General features: G+C 45.7%; 1 pseudogene; it reads left to right on the top strand.

Annotated features, from left to right (window-relative positions):
* The first annotated feature begins 9,602 nt into the window (after positions 1-9,602).
* On the top strand, positions 9,603-12,196 carry LOC123153323 (uncharacterized; annotated as a pseudogene).

Below are 12,196 nucleotides of genomic sequence, written 5' to 3'. Positions count from 1 at the left end.
TATGCGGTTTGACTGATAAAGATCTTCATAGAATATGTAGGAGCCAATATGAGCATCCAGGTTCTGCTATTGGTTATTGACCGGAGACGTCTCTCGGTCATGTCTACATAGTTCTCGGACCCGTAGGGTCCGCACGCTTAACGTTACGATGAAAGTTATATTATGAGTTTATATGTTTTGATGTACTGAAGGTTGTTCGGAGTCCCAAATGTGATGAAGGACATGACGTGGAGTCTCGAAATGGTCGAGGAATAAAGATTGATATATTGGAAGCCTATATTTGGATGTCGGAAGTGTTCCGGGTGAAATCGGGATTTTACTGGAGTACTTGGAGGTTACCGGAACCCCCCGGGGGCTTAATGGGCCTACATGGGCCTTTGTGGAAATAGAGGGGAGCAAGGGAAGTGTGGGGTGCGCCCCCCCAAGGCCCAAACCAAATTGGTTTAGGGCAAGGGGGCCGGCCCGCTCTTTCCTTCTTCCCCTCTTTCTTTCCTTCTCCCAAATCCTATTCCAACAAGGAAAGGGGGGAGTCCTACTCCCGGTGGGAGTAGGACTCCTCCTAGCGCGCCCTCTCCCTGGCCGGCCGCACCCCCCCCTGCTCCTTTATATACGGGGGCAGGGGGCACCCCATAGACACAACAGTTGATCTCTTGATCTCTTAGCCGTGTGCGGTGCCCCCCTCCACCATAGTCCACCTCGATAATACTGTAGTGCTTAGGTGAAGCCCTGCGTTGGTAGAACATCAACATCGTCACCACGCCGTCGTGCTGACAAAACTCTCCCTCAACACTCGGCTGGATTGGAGTTCGAGGGACGTCATCGGGCTGAACGTGTGCTGAACTCAGAGGTGCCGTACGTTCGGTACTTGATCGGTCGGATCGTGAAGATGTACTACTACATCAACCGCGTTGTGCTAACGCTTCCGCTTTCGGTCTACGAGGGTACGTGGACAACACTCTCCCTTCTCGTTGCTATGCATCACCATGATCTTGCGTGTGCGTAGGAATTTTTTTGAAATTACTACGTTACCCAACACGGTTGGTCTGGCACGCTGCTCTTCGAATGGAACACGTGTCATATTGCGTTTGCACAAACATGTGGGGCCGCAATTGAGAATCGAACATAGGCACACTCCCCGGCCCCGCAAGTCGGCTGAGTTAATAGAAGAGAGAGACAAGCGATAGTACTGTAACAGTGTTGTACAGACGTTTGTGCCTGGACAATCCCTACATGACATGGAAGATCAGTTCGTCCATGGATGTGACCAGACTCCAGCAGACGGTTGGATTGGCTATCGTCTACATATCGTGCAGGATGTGTTGTACATGGCTGTAGTTCTGATGAGAAATCTAAAAAAGGTTTCTTGTCATCTCACAATATTAGGTGTCATGTGCGTCGGATCACTGCAAGGTTTAAACAGTGACAACTGAGTTCCACCAAGGCGCTGGTCATTGGGGGCACATGCACGAAGACTACTCGGCTGCCATCTAGGTCAAGCTGGCTATGTTAATTAGGACATCTATCGATGGACCCCTTTTCTATGAGTTTATCTTTAATTTGAGCTTTGATCCTTGTCCAGTTTGTCCGTCGGGATTCATGTTGTCTCCTTGGGGTAGTGAGGTTATGGTTTCTTGTCAGATCAAAATAACGACAATTGCGCCTCTGCGGCACGTGCATGAAGACTTCTCGACATTCATTGATGAGGTCAAGCCGACTCCGGTAGACAAAAGAAAACCACTCCACTATATAGGCAGGAGCCTCCGCGCTTGCTTGCTAGTGTTGCTCTCTTCACACTGTCTCGTCCTCTCCAGATCTAAACACGACAGTGGTGACCACACTCTCTCTCTACTCACCGCTAGTCACAGATCCAGCCAGATCCCCTCCACTAGGGAAGGTGAGAAGGTGCAATGTTCATGCGGTCGTCCTGTACGACGGCTCTTACCCACTGCCGGTGCGTCCTGATCAATGTGCCTTGCTGTTCTCTCCCACGCAGTGCCGGCTAGGGAGGGCCTCCGACCCCTTCTTCCTCGCTGCCATAGTGTGGGCAGATCCGGTCTCTCGCCGCCCACCTAGCGACATCCCGGCGACCCTCAGGTATAACTTCCTTTGAAACCGGCCTTGCTCTACTTCCCCAGCTCCCGATGTAGTTGCATTTGTATCTTTTACTATTTCTTAGGCCCTCTCATAGATAGGATCGATCGACTGTTCGAAAGACCTAAATTTTTACTGTGAAGAGGTAAAACCAGTTCATGCAGTCGAATCTAGTACTACTTGGTACAAACAAGGAAGAAAGGGAGTGGGGTGGGGGAAGATTTGTTACCTAAATCTAGGACTTGGTCGAAAGAGGAAATAATGGGGGCAATAAGTAGCAGGGACTGGCTATCCAACTGGTCTCTTGGTCTAATAGGGAAATAAAGGGAAACACAATACAAACTCAATATAAACCGATCTATTGGTTGAAAAGGGAAAGAAAGTGGGGACTGGGGGACAAGTCAACAGAGTATGTCCAGCACTAGATTTGCTAGCCTCACACAGTTTAAGGTGGCTATACCGAACAAAAATGGGACCAACCCAGATATCATGTTCTGATATTTGTTGCCCCGAGCCCCTCTTATGTAATGCCACTGGTAAAGTTTAGCAGTCGCACTGTTAAAAGTAAGGACATGATAAACCAATGTTGTTTTCAATGTAATGCCTCCAGTAATATGAATCAATGGCACTGTTTTTCATGTCCTGCTAAGTTTCCCATTAAGATAAGTTGCTTCTTTTCATTAGAAATGCAACTGTCCTGGTCCGCCTACTCTCCCATGCCCAAATACCAACTCTTTAGTAGCTGTTAATGTAATGTTGCTGGTAAAATGAAGTAATGGCACCATTAAAGTAATGTCGTATTGAACGTTTGTCATAGTTAATCCTAATGCTCACACTAATATCTAGCAATGGTGCTACTTTATAAATTGCTACTGTCCTTGTAGGATCGCCATTCAGATAAGGAACATGCTTATTTTTATTTGATGTATGTTTCATCACTTGTTAGTCACCCTCCTTGATCTTAGTTGAGAAGAGGGTCGAGCAGGTGGCAAGCGAGTGTCCTCTCTATCATTTCATTTCTAATGTAGATAAAGAAAGTGCTTCTCTTTGTTAGTATATGTTTCATCAACTAGTCCCATTGTTAATGTTTAAGTGTTTCTACAAACCGGGGTGCTTAATTTTAATTGGTCTACACAAAAATAGAGATTGGAATGTCTCAAGGCCCCTCCTTGTATTACCGCTGTACACTGATGTTCATCACTGGCAAAAGGTGTATCGAGGAGAATTGGGTCGATTTCCAGTATGAGGCCTATCATATGAAGCATCGCAGGGCCCATCTCGCCCTCGCAGCATGGCATACTATGATACTATCACAATATTTTCTTCTATTTATTAGTGTATGTTTCATCAGCTAGTGCCACTATAATGTAATCACGTTTTTTCATTATCTGTGCAAACAGGGTTATTCAGCTGCATTTTGGTGGAACTGTAGAAATGTATGAATGGAACCGGCATATATGCAGAGTGCGAGGTGCCAAGTAAAAATTAGCGACACCAACATGCTCCATCTAAGCATTGGCATCCACGACAACCAGTGGGATGGGTGGTGCTCTATGTGAGACGGATCTTTCTCGATAGCAAATCCTCTAATCAAATACTAGTAGCTTATATTGGCACTTTTCTAGGGAGTACTCTTTTTTGTAAGAAGCACCAATCTATTTTTCTTTATTTGTACACAGTGTCACAACTTTGTTTTTTGTCTAATGCTATTTTAGGGTGATTGGCGTAGTACTTCGACACTGATTGTAAGCATGATTTTCATTAGTCGTCATACTGATTGTAAGTGTGAGAAGATGGAAGATTAGGTTAGTGCGAAGCTTACCTTAAACCCTGCCGCCGCCGTTGAAATGAGGCGAGCAACGAGGGAACCGTGGAGAACGGAGGGGTAGCGACATCGCGCCATCCGGCCTCCTCTTGTGGTGGGAGAACGAATACTCCTGTGGCTCCGACTCGCTCTGTACCCTCACAAACGGCACACCGTACTCGATCTATTTGTTATCCTCTCGATGCTCGACCTTCGACCTGTACGCCCAGCACCTCCGCCCGACTTTTGCCTCAGGCGAATCTGTCTGCTCCATCACCCAGAGGAGATACTCGATGAACTCGAAGGACTGCAGCGTGACTGCCGCCGAGGAGTACATCTTCGCCCTCATCGCCGCCGTCTCGCTCTTTCGCATACATTTCCACATGGCCCTCACCCTCCATGGAATCTCCCACTCGTTGTCAAACCAAGTAAGGATCTCCTTCAACCTGGCTAACTTTGTCTGGTCGTCACCGGTGATCTGCCTGTTTCGTTGCTGCATCCTCTCCATAGATGTCCTTTTGAGAGGTCCAGTGCTAGCTTTGGAAGATGGGAGGACAGACGGTGGTCTTGCAATGGAGAAGAGGGAGAGGTGACACAATGGTTTTGCAATGGAGAAGATGGAGAGGAGAGTGGGTGGTTTTGCAATGGAGAAGAGGGAGAGGCGAGACGGTGGTCTTGCAATGGAGAAGAGGGAGAGGCGAGACAGTGGTTTTGCAATGGAGAAGATGGAGAGGAGAGGGGTGGTTTTGCAATGGAGAAGAGGGCGAGGCGAGACGGTGGTTTTGGAATGGAGATGATGGAGATGAGAGGATGTGGTTTTTCAATGGAGAAGAGGGGGAGGAGCGTGCGGCAATGATTTAGGATTGGACGAGAGGGCCAACGCGCTATGACTGGATCAAAATCAAAATCAATTTACCCTTCAATTAAGAAAGCGACCCCACATTAACCAGTCTCCCTTTTATTTTGGGTCATAATTGACCATGATTTTCACAAATAAAATATATGTTATACGTTGCAAAAATAATATAATTTGAAAGTACATTCAAATACGAACCAAACAATACAATTTTTGGTGACATGCATTCACATTTTGCTTGTTAAATACAGTACATGGTTAAACTTTGACAAAAAATATGCAAAACAAAAAAATACTTCGAAGACTAGCGCCGCTCCTCTCCTCTTAAACCACCGCCGCTCCTCTCCTATTCCAATCCAAATCCAGCACTGCTCCTCTCCTCTTCCATTTAAAAACCACCACCCCTCCTCTCCTGTTCCAATCCAAAACCTGCGTCGCTCCTCTCCCGTTCTAATCCAAAACCAGCGCCGCTACTCTCCTCTTCCATTCAAAAACCACCGCCGACGAGTCAAGGTGCTGGGGAGAAGTAGATCGATGGAGGAGTAAAACCGATACATGAGGATCACAAACGGTGCTACTTCTTGAGCTTGCATTGGTTTTCCCTTGAAGAGGAAAGGGTGATGCAGCAAAGTAGAGATAAGTATTTCCCTCGGGTTGAGAACCAAGGTATCAATCCAGTAGGAGATAACGCACAAATCACCAAATACCTGCACAAAAAATCAAACAACTCGCACCCAATGCGATAAAGGGGTTGTCAATCCCTTCACGGTTACTTGCAAAAGTGAGATTTTATAAAGATAGATAAACGATAAAGTAAATATTTTTCGTATTTTTGGTTTATTGATCGGAAAGTAAAAGATTGCAAAAATAGTAAACCAGAAACTAATATTGTAGATCAAAACTTATGTGATGGAAAATAGACCCAGGGCCATAGGTTTCACTAGTGGCTTCTCTCATGATAGCAAATAATAGGTGGGTGAACAAATTACTGCTGAGCAATTGATAGAAAAGCACAAAGTTATGACGATATCTAAGTCAATGATCATGAATATAGGCATCACGTCCGTGTCAAGTATACCGAAACGATTCTGCATCTACTACTATTACTCCACACATCGACCGCTATCCAGCATGCATCTAGAGTATTAAGTTCATAAAGAACGGAGTAACGCATTAAGTAAGATGACATGATGTAGAGGAATTAACTCAAGCAATATGATGAAAACCCCGTCTTTTTATCCTCGATGGCAACAATACAATACGTGTGTTTCGACCCCTACTGTCACTGGAAAAGGACACTGCAAGATTGAACCCAAAGCTAAGAACTTCTCCCATTGCAAGAAAAACCAATCTAGGTGGCCAAACCAAACCGATAGTTTGAAGAAAATTACAAAGATATAAAATCATGCATAAAAGAATTCAGAGAAGATTCAAATAATATTCATAAATAAGCTGATCATAAATCCACAATTCATCGGATCTCGGCAAACACACCGCAAAAAAGTATTACATCGAATAGATCTTCAAGAACATCGAGGAGAACATGGTATTGAGAATCAAAGATAGAGAGAGAGAGAGAGAGAAGCCATCTAGCTACTAGCTATGGACCCGTAGGTCTATGGTAAACTACTCACACTTCATCGGAAGGGCAATAGAGTTGATGTAGAAGCCCTCCATGATTGAATGCCCCTCCGGCAGGGTGCGGAAAAGGTCCCTAGATGGGATCTCACGGGTACAGAAGGTTGTGGCGGTGGAAAAGTGTTTTTGTGGATGCCTCTGGTGGTTTGGGGATATTTGGGAATATATAGGTGAAAGAATTAGGTCAGGAAGTGCACGAGGGGCCCACAAGGGTGGGGGTGCGCCCTCCTTCCTTGTGGTTGCCTCGTGCTCCTCTGACTTCATCTCCAAGTCTCCTGGTTTTCTTTTGGTCCAAGAAAAATCATCGCGAAGGTTTCATTCTATTTGGACTCCGTTTGGTATTCCTTCTCTATGAAACTCAAAAATAGGGAAAAACTAGAACTGGAACTGGCACTTGGCTCTAGGTTAATAGGTTAGTCCCAAAAATAATATAAAATAGCATATTAATGCATATAATATGGGGATAAACCATGATTAGTAGCCTTGTCCAGCTCGAACAGGTGCAATCACCAAACCGTATAGGTATAGGACTAGTTTAGGCTAGCTTAGCTCCTATATATACTTGTACCCCTGTATGATTTTGTAACCCAGATCAAAGTAATACGAAACATAGGTGCGACACGGACCTATTAGACATCATCTCGGTATCTCTGTGTTGGTTCGTGTTCGTGTGTGTGCATGCTAAACTAGCCCTCGTATCAGGCAAGCCGGCGGCTAGTTGTTTCGTGCGTGCGTGTGCTAGCGTCCAAGAGAAAATCAATCCAGCAGTCTGCTAGGCTGCTTTGGTGTTATGTGCACCTCGTCTACGTCTATGTCTCCAACCGCTTAGTTGGCAAGCTCGGAAAGTACTCGAGCTGTGTCGAACACGTGTATCGCCGGAAAATACTTGGCTACATCGGCGTCGACGTCGGGCCTATGCCAACAATTGGTATTCAGATCTTGGTTTGTCGGTCGTGATCTTCGGAAAGCACTCGAAGGATCATGTCGAACACATGCAAGGAGATCATGACGGCGGCAACAGGAGCACAAATGCCGATGGTGGGGGATCACAGTTCCCCCGTCTGGATCAAGAGGACTACGCACTATGGGCGATGAACATGGAGGTCGCGATGAAGGGAGCTAATACTGGGAAGCCGTCGACCCCGGCGGCGCCGAGTACGCGAAGGGTGCGGCGAAGTACCAGAAGGATCGTCAGGCATTAACGGCGACCTACTCCGCCATGCCAAAGGATGTGCTACAACACCTCATCGAAAAGAACTCGGCGAAGGAGGCATAGGAGACCATCAAGATCCTGCACCAGGGTCATGACCGTGTCAAGGAAGCACACCTTCAGTCCCTGATGAGAAGCTACGAGTGCCTGAATATTGATGAAAGTGAGACGGTTGATCAGTTTGCCGCCCGTCTCAAGACCCTCGTCAACGGCATACACAACTATGGTTCAACCCTACAAGAAGTTGCGATCTTCCGATGATTTTTGCGCGCCGCGCCAGCACGCTACATCCAGATCGTCACGTCGATCGAACAATGTCTCGACCTGAAAACTCTCACGGTTGAGGATCTCGTCGGAAGGTTCAAGGCCCATGACGAGAGAATTCGTTTAAGTTTCAGTGACATGGAGGCGAGTGAGGACCTGATGCTGACAAAGGTGCAATGGATCGCCCTATCGAAAGAAAAGCAAGGCGGATCCACGAGCAGCGACAAGAAGAAGGGGAAGGGGAAGCAATGCTCGGCGAGAAAGAACTTCGCCGACTCGGACGACGAGGATGCGCCTGCACCACCGAGGAGGAAGTTTGACATCAAAAAATGAGGTGTCATAAATGTGGCTTCCTCGGTCACTTCAAGGCTAACTGCGAGGAAGCACCGAAGCAACGGGCGCTCATGGCCAAGGAAGGCGACGATGTGGACATGATGCTGATGTGCGAACTAGTGGATGAGGAGGATCGAGATGATCATGATCAGCTGGACACATGCCTGGTTAGTGCATGCGCGGCAGTAAACCTAGGCGATATCATGGCGCCAGAAGACCACACTACTAGGGAAAAGCTTATAGACAGACGCTTACTAGTAGCGCGGTTTTATACCCCTCGCTACTTCTACTTACTAGTAGCGCGGGTTTTTACCCCTCGCTACTACTAGGTTGATAGTAGTAGTTCGGGTTTTTACCCCTCGCTACTACTAAGCGGTCTCTACCAGGCCTCCCTGAGACATGCCATAGTAGTAGTGAGGGGTATAAACCCGCGCTACTACTAAGTGAATAGTTCGGGTTTTTACCCCTCGCTACTACTAAGCGGTCTCTACCATGCCTCCTGAGACATGCCATAGTAGTAGTGAGGGGTATAAACCCGCGCTACTACTAAGTGAATAGCTATAGTGCAGGTAAGATACCCATGCTACTACTGAGCGTATCCCTCCCTTGCCGCACCACTCCCACCCCACCAAACTCTCTCTATCCAACCTCACCCCACCCCTCAGTTGACTCATCTCCTCCATGACATCCTCGCTGCCGCCAGCACCCACGCCGGCCGGTTCCAACGAGCTCTGGCCGCGCGTAATACACCCCCAAGCTCCGCCCCTCCCTCCCATCCCCCCAAATCCGTGCCTCAAGGCCTGCACCCTTGCCTTGAGGCGTCGAGGGGGAAGGCGGCGGCGGAGAGGCAAACAGCAAGGAGGAGCAGCACGTCACTCTTCCACCGAATGGCCGCGGGGTCGTCAGTGCGAGCCGTCAGCATCACCGAGAAGAGGAGCAGCATGGCGGCAAGGATGACGAGGGAGAGGAGGTTGTGGCTGAGGACGAGGCGCGCGTACAGGTCCCTCCTGTAGGCGCTGTCGGAGTGGAAGGCGTTTCTGATGATGAAGAAAGTAGTGAGATTAATTCGGAGCTACTCCCTAGTAGCGGTGAGAATCCTGAGCTATTTAAGAACTTCAGATCTCCAATCATCTCGCTATCCCTCAGTTTAATATATTCTTCTTCAATTGAGGATATGCAATTTTTCTTGAGTTGCTGAAGACATTGGAGTATGTCTCCGGTTAATTATCTTGAGCATAAGGGAAAATGTTTAGCCTGCGAACTTAACATACATGTAGTATGCATGTGCCCTGCATGGCAGAAACTGCCATTTTTTGTTACACAAGAGTCCATGTTGGCTGAGTCGTGGATCATTTAGAACCGTCTAGTTCTGTCCCTGCCTGTTTATGAGCTTCACATGGCCTCCCATGGTAGTTTCTGAAGGCAGGGCAAACCATGTGAAAATGAGAACAGATGTACATGCATGGTTCTGTACAGGTGTTAGGTAAGTGTTTTTGCTGATTGCGTGAAATTTTGCAGGTACTGGTAGCATGCTATATTAATTCTTTGGACAAAATTACATTATTCGTCACCCCTGCTCAGCTCAGAGAGGTACCTCATCCCGTCGTCCCCTGATCTCTGAATATCAATGCTTTGGATGAAATTACATTATGAAACTTATATGCAGTAAGGCCTAGATTGGCAGTGTAGTTTCTAAAATACCGTAGTATTCGAAAAATTCAGCATCATGTTTAACTAGTGTGGAGCATGCTATGCAGAGGCCTAGTTTGCCATGTTGATAATTGTGAGTTACAAACCAAGCTGTCAGTTTGAGAAAAAAGAGGTCTGGACCTCTTTTCCTAGAAGTTAGAAAAAAACAATGTATTAGGAATACAAGTGAATATGAAACTACTTTTGTTGGTTTAGCCAAACACCTCACAGTTGTCAAAACTACAGTTTTGTAGAAACCATAGTATTCTGATTGAGCTAAGCTAGCAGTGTATCTTCACCTATGGGAATCAAGGTGCATATGCTCCTTGTCTTTTTTCACTTTCTAGACTAGATTGGATAACAAGAATTTCCAATCAACTATTAAAAATAAATTTAATTACCAATCTGCATGCATAAGAAATATATCTTTCTCATCATTTTAAACAATAACCATTGATACTCCACGTATACATTTTCTGAGAATTACTTCATATATGTAGGGTGGCAGCGGTGTTCACAAATCATCACGGAGAAAGTAAAGATCTCGAGAGGATTCCGTTTGTTTGCTCTATGTATTGTCTTTCGAAGCGCAAGAAAAAACACAAAAAAATGCTAGTTCATTTTACTGCCTTTTGTAGCAAAAGAAAATGAAAAACACAAAAAAATGTTTGTTTCTCTGCCTTTTGTAGTAATGGAGAATGGAAGTCACAAAAAATTGTTTGTTTTCAGGGTCGAGTAGTCTGTTGGTTTGTTGTTCGCTCAGAAATGTTTTTGGTTTTGGGGGGTTCGATGTGTACATTGTGTATCAGCATACACTGCTAGCTACCCGTGGAGATCAGCACTAATGAATAAACAAATCCTGGTTGTTCTTTCATCAAGGATTCTTATGCCATCAAGAGCAATGAGCATGGAATAGCAGCTCGAGACAGAGGTGCGTTTGATTGGGAACTTATTCCAGTGTGTGCATTATTTGAGGACCCCAAAACTCTTCTTCTGTATGAAATATTGTCTCTTAGTACCAGTATGCTATCACAATCTTGACTAAAGCATTTGAATTTAAGCTAGTAGATATTGATCTTTGTGATTGAAGTGTGTCTGTTTAATACCTCTAAACTCGCAATTTCATTCAGAATTATGATACTTCTTAGTGTAGCATTGTAGCTTTATTTTTGAACAATTAGATTACCTTTGGTATGCAGCATCAGCCAAACTATGATGTATATCTTTAGTAGAAAATGTATCATCTTAAGAGTGTACTGAACCTATATTAATTTGTAGCTCGAATTTTAGGCTTTCTCCATGGTTAATATAAGTTATGTAAAGTAATGTTTACTTGGAAGTGTAATTGTAGTGCCATTCTCATCTTTTAATGTACAACGACGGTGCTGCTGCACTTGTACTAGCCAGTAGGGACAAAGCTAAGCACCTTGGCCTTCAAGTTCTTGCAAGGACAAGAGGGTATGCTGATGTTGCTCAGGTAAATCTTACATGCCTCGTCATTAATCATTGTTGGTGAAACAAATGTCATTTGAGAAATCTCGGCCTATTGTTCTTGTTAATGGATACGGTTACCAACATTATCCTTTCACGTGTCTCAAAACTGTCAACCTGACTCATAGAATGATCTTTTTCTTTAGGATTCATGGTTTTTTTTCTTTTTTTCTTGTTATTATGCATTACTATGAGTTCATTGTATTAAGATTCCTTACAACTTCAGGCACCTGAGCTATTTACAGAAGGAGGGGACCCGACGTTCTTCACGGCTCGCGGCAGTGTCTTCCTTTGATTCGTTCGTGCAACAAGGAGGGGACCCGCCCTTCCTCACGTCTCGTGCAACAAGTAAGGACCAGCCTCGGGCTGTTACTATTGATGTGTGTGCATCTTCTAAAAAGTAAGAAAATACCATATTGGATTTGGACGCTGACGAGCACTAACAATTTTTCACTTTCCCGACGTGGCCGCAGGGGTGATCGACGTGGAGTACCGCTGCCCAGTGGGCGCGTGTTCTTCAACCACTCGGAGGTGGAATTCGCCGTGAAGCCCGGCAACTGCGTCGCACAGATGATCATCCAGGCGATCGTGATGCCGGAGGTCACCGAGGTGGAGGACCTCGATACCACCGTTTGGGGGAGGGAGGATTCGGATCCACCGGCATCTGAACTCCTAGCCTTGTAGATACATCTAGAGAAGTGGTATGTTTAGGCTGCTGGTGGAACACTAGGAAAGGTAGCCACCTTTGGTTGTGTGCGTTTACTGTTGAATGAATTCTCGTGATCTCTTCTAGTTGAGATATTCAATGTTGCATCCATGA

This window comes from Triticum aestivum, chromosome 7A (genome assembly GCF_018294505.1).
Source record: "Triticum aestivum cultivar Chinese Spring chromosome 7A, IWGSC CS RefSeq v2.1, whole genome shotgun sequence".
Lineage (NCBI taxonomy): Eukaryota > Viridiplantae > Streptophyta > Magnoliopsida > Poales > Poaceae > Triticum > Triticum aestivum.
This window is presented reverse-complemented; position numbering and strand designations above follow the sequence as displayed.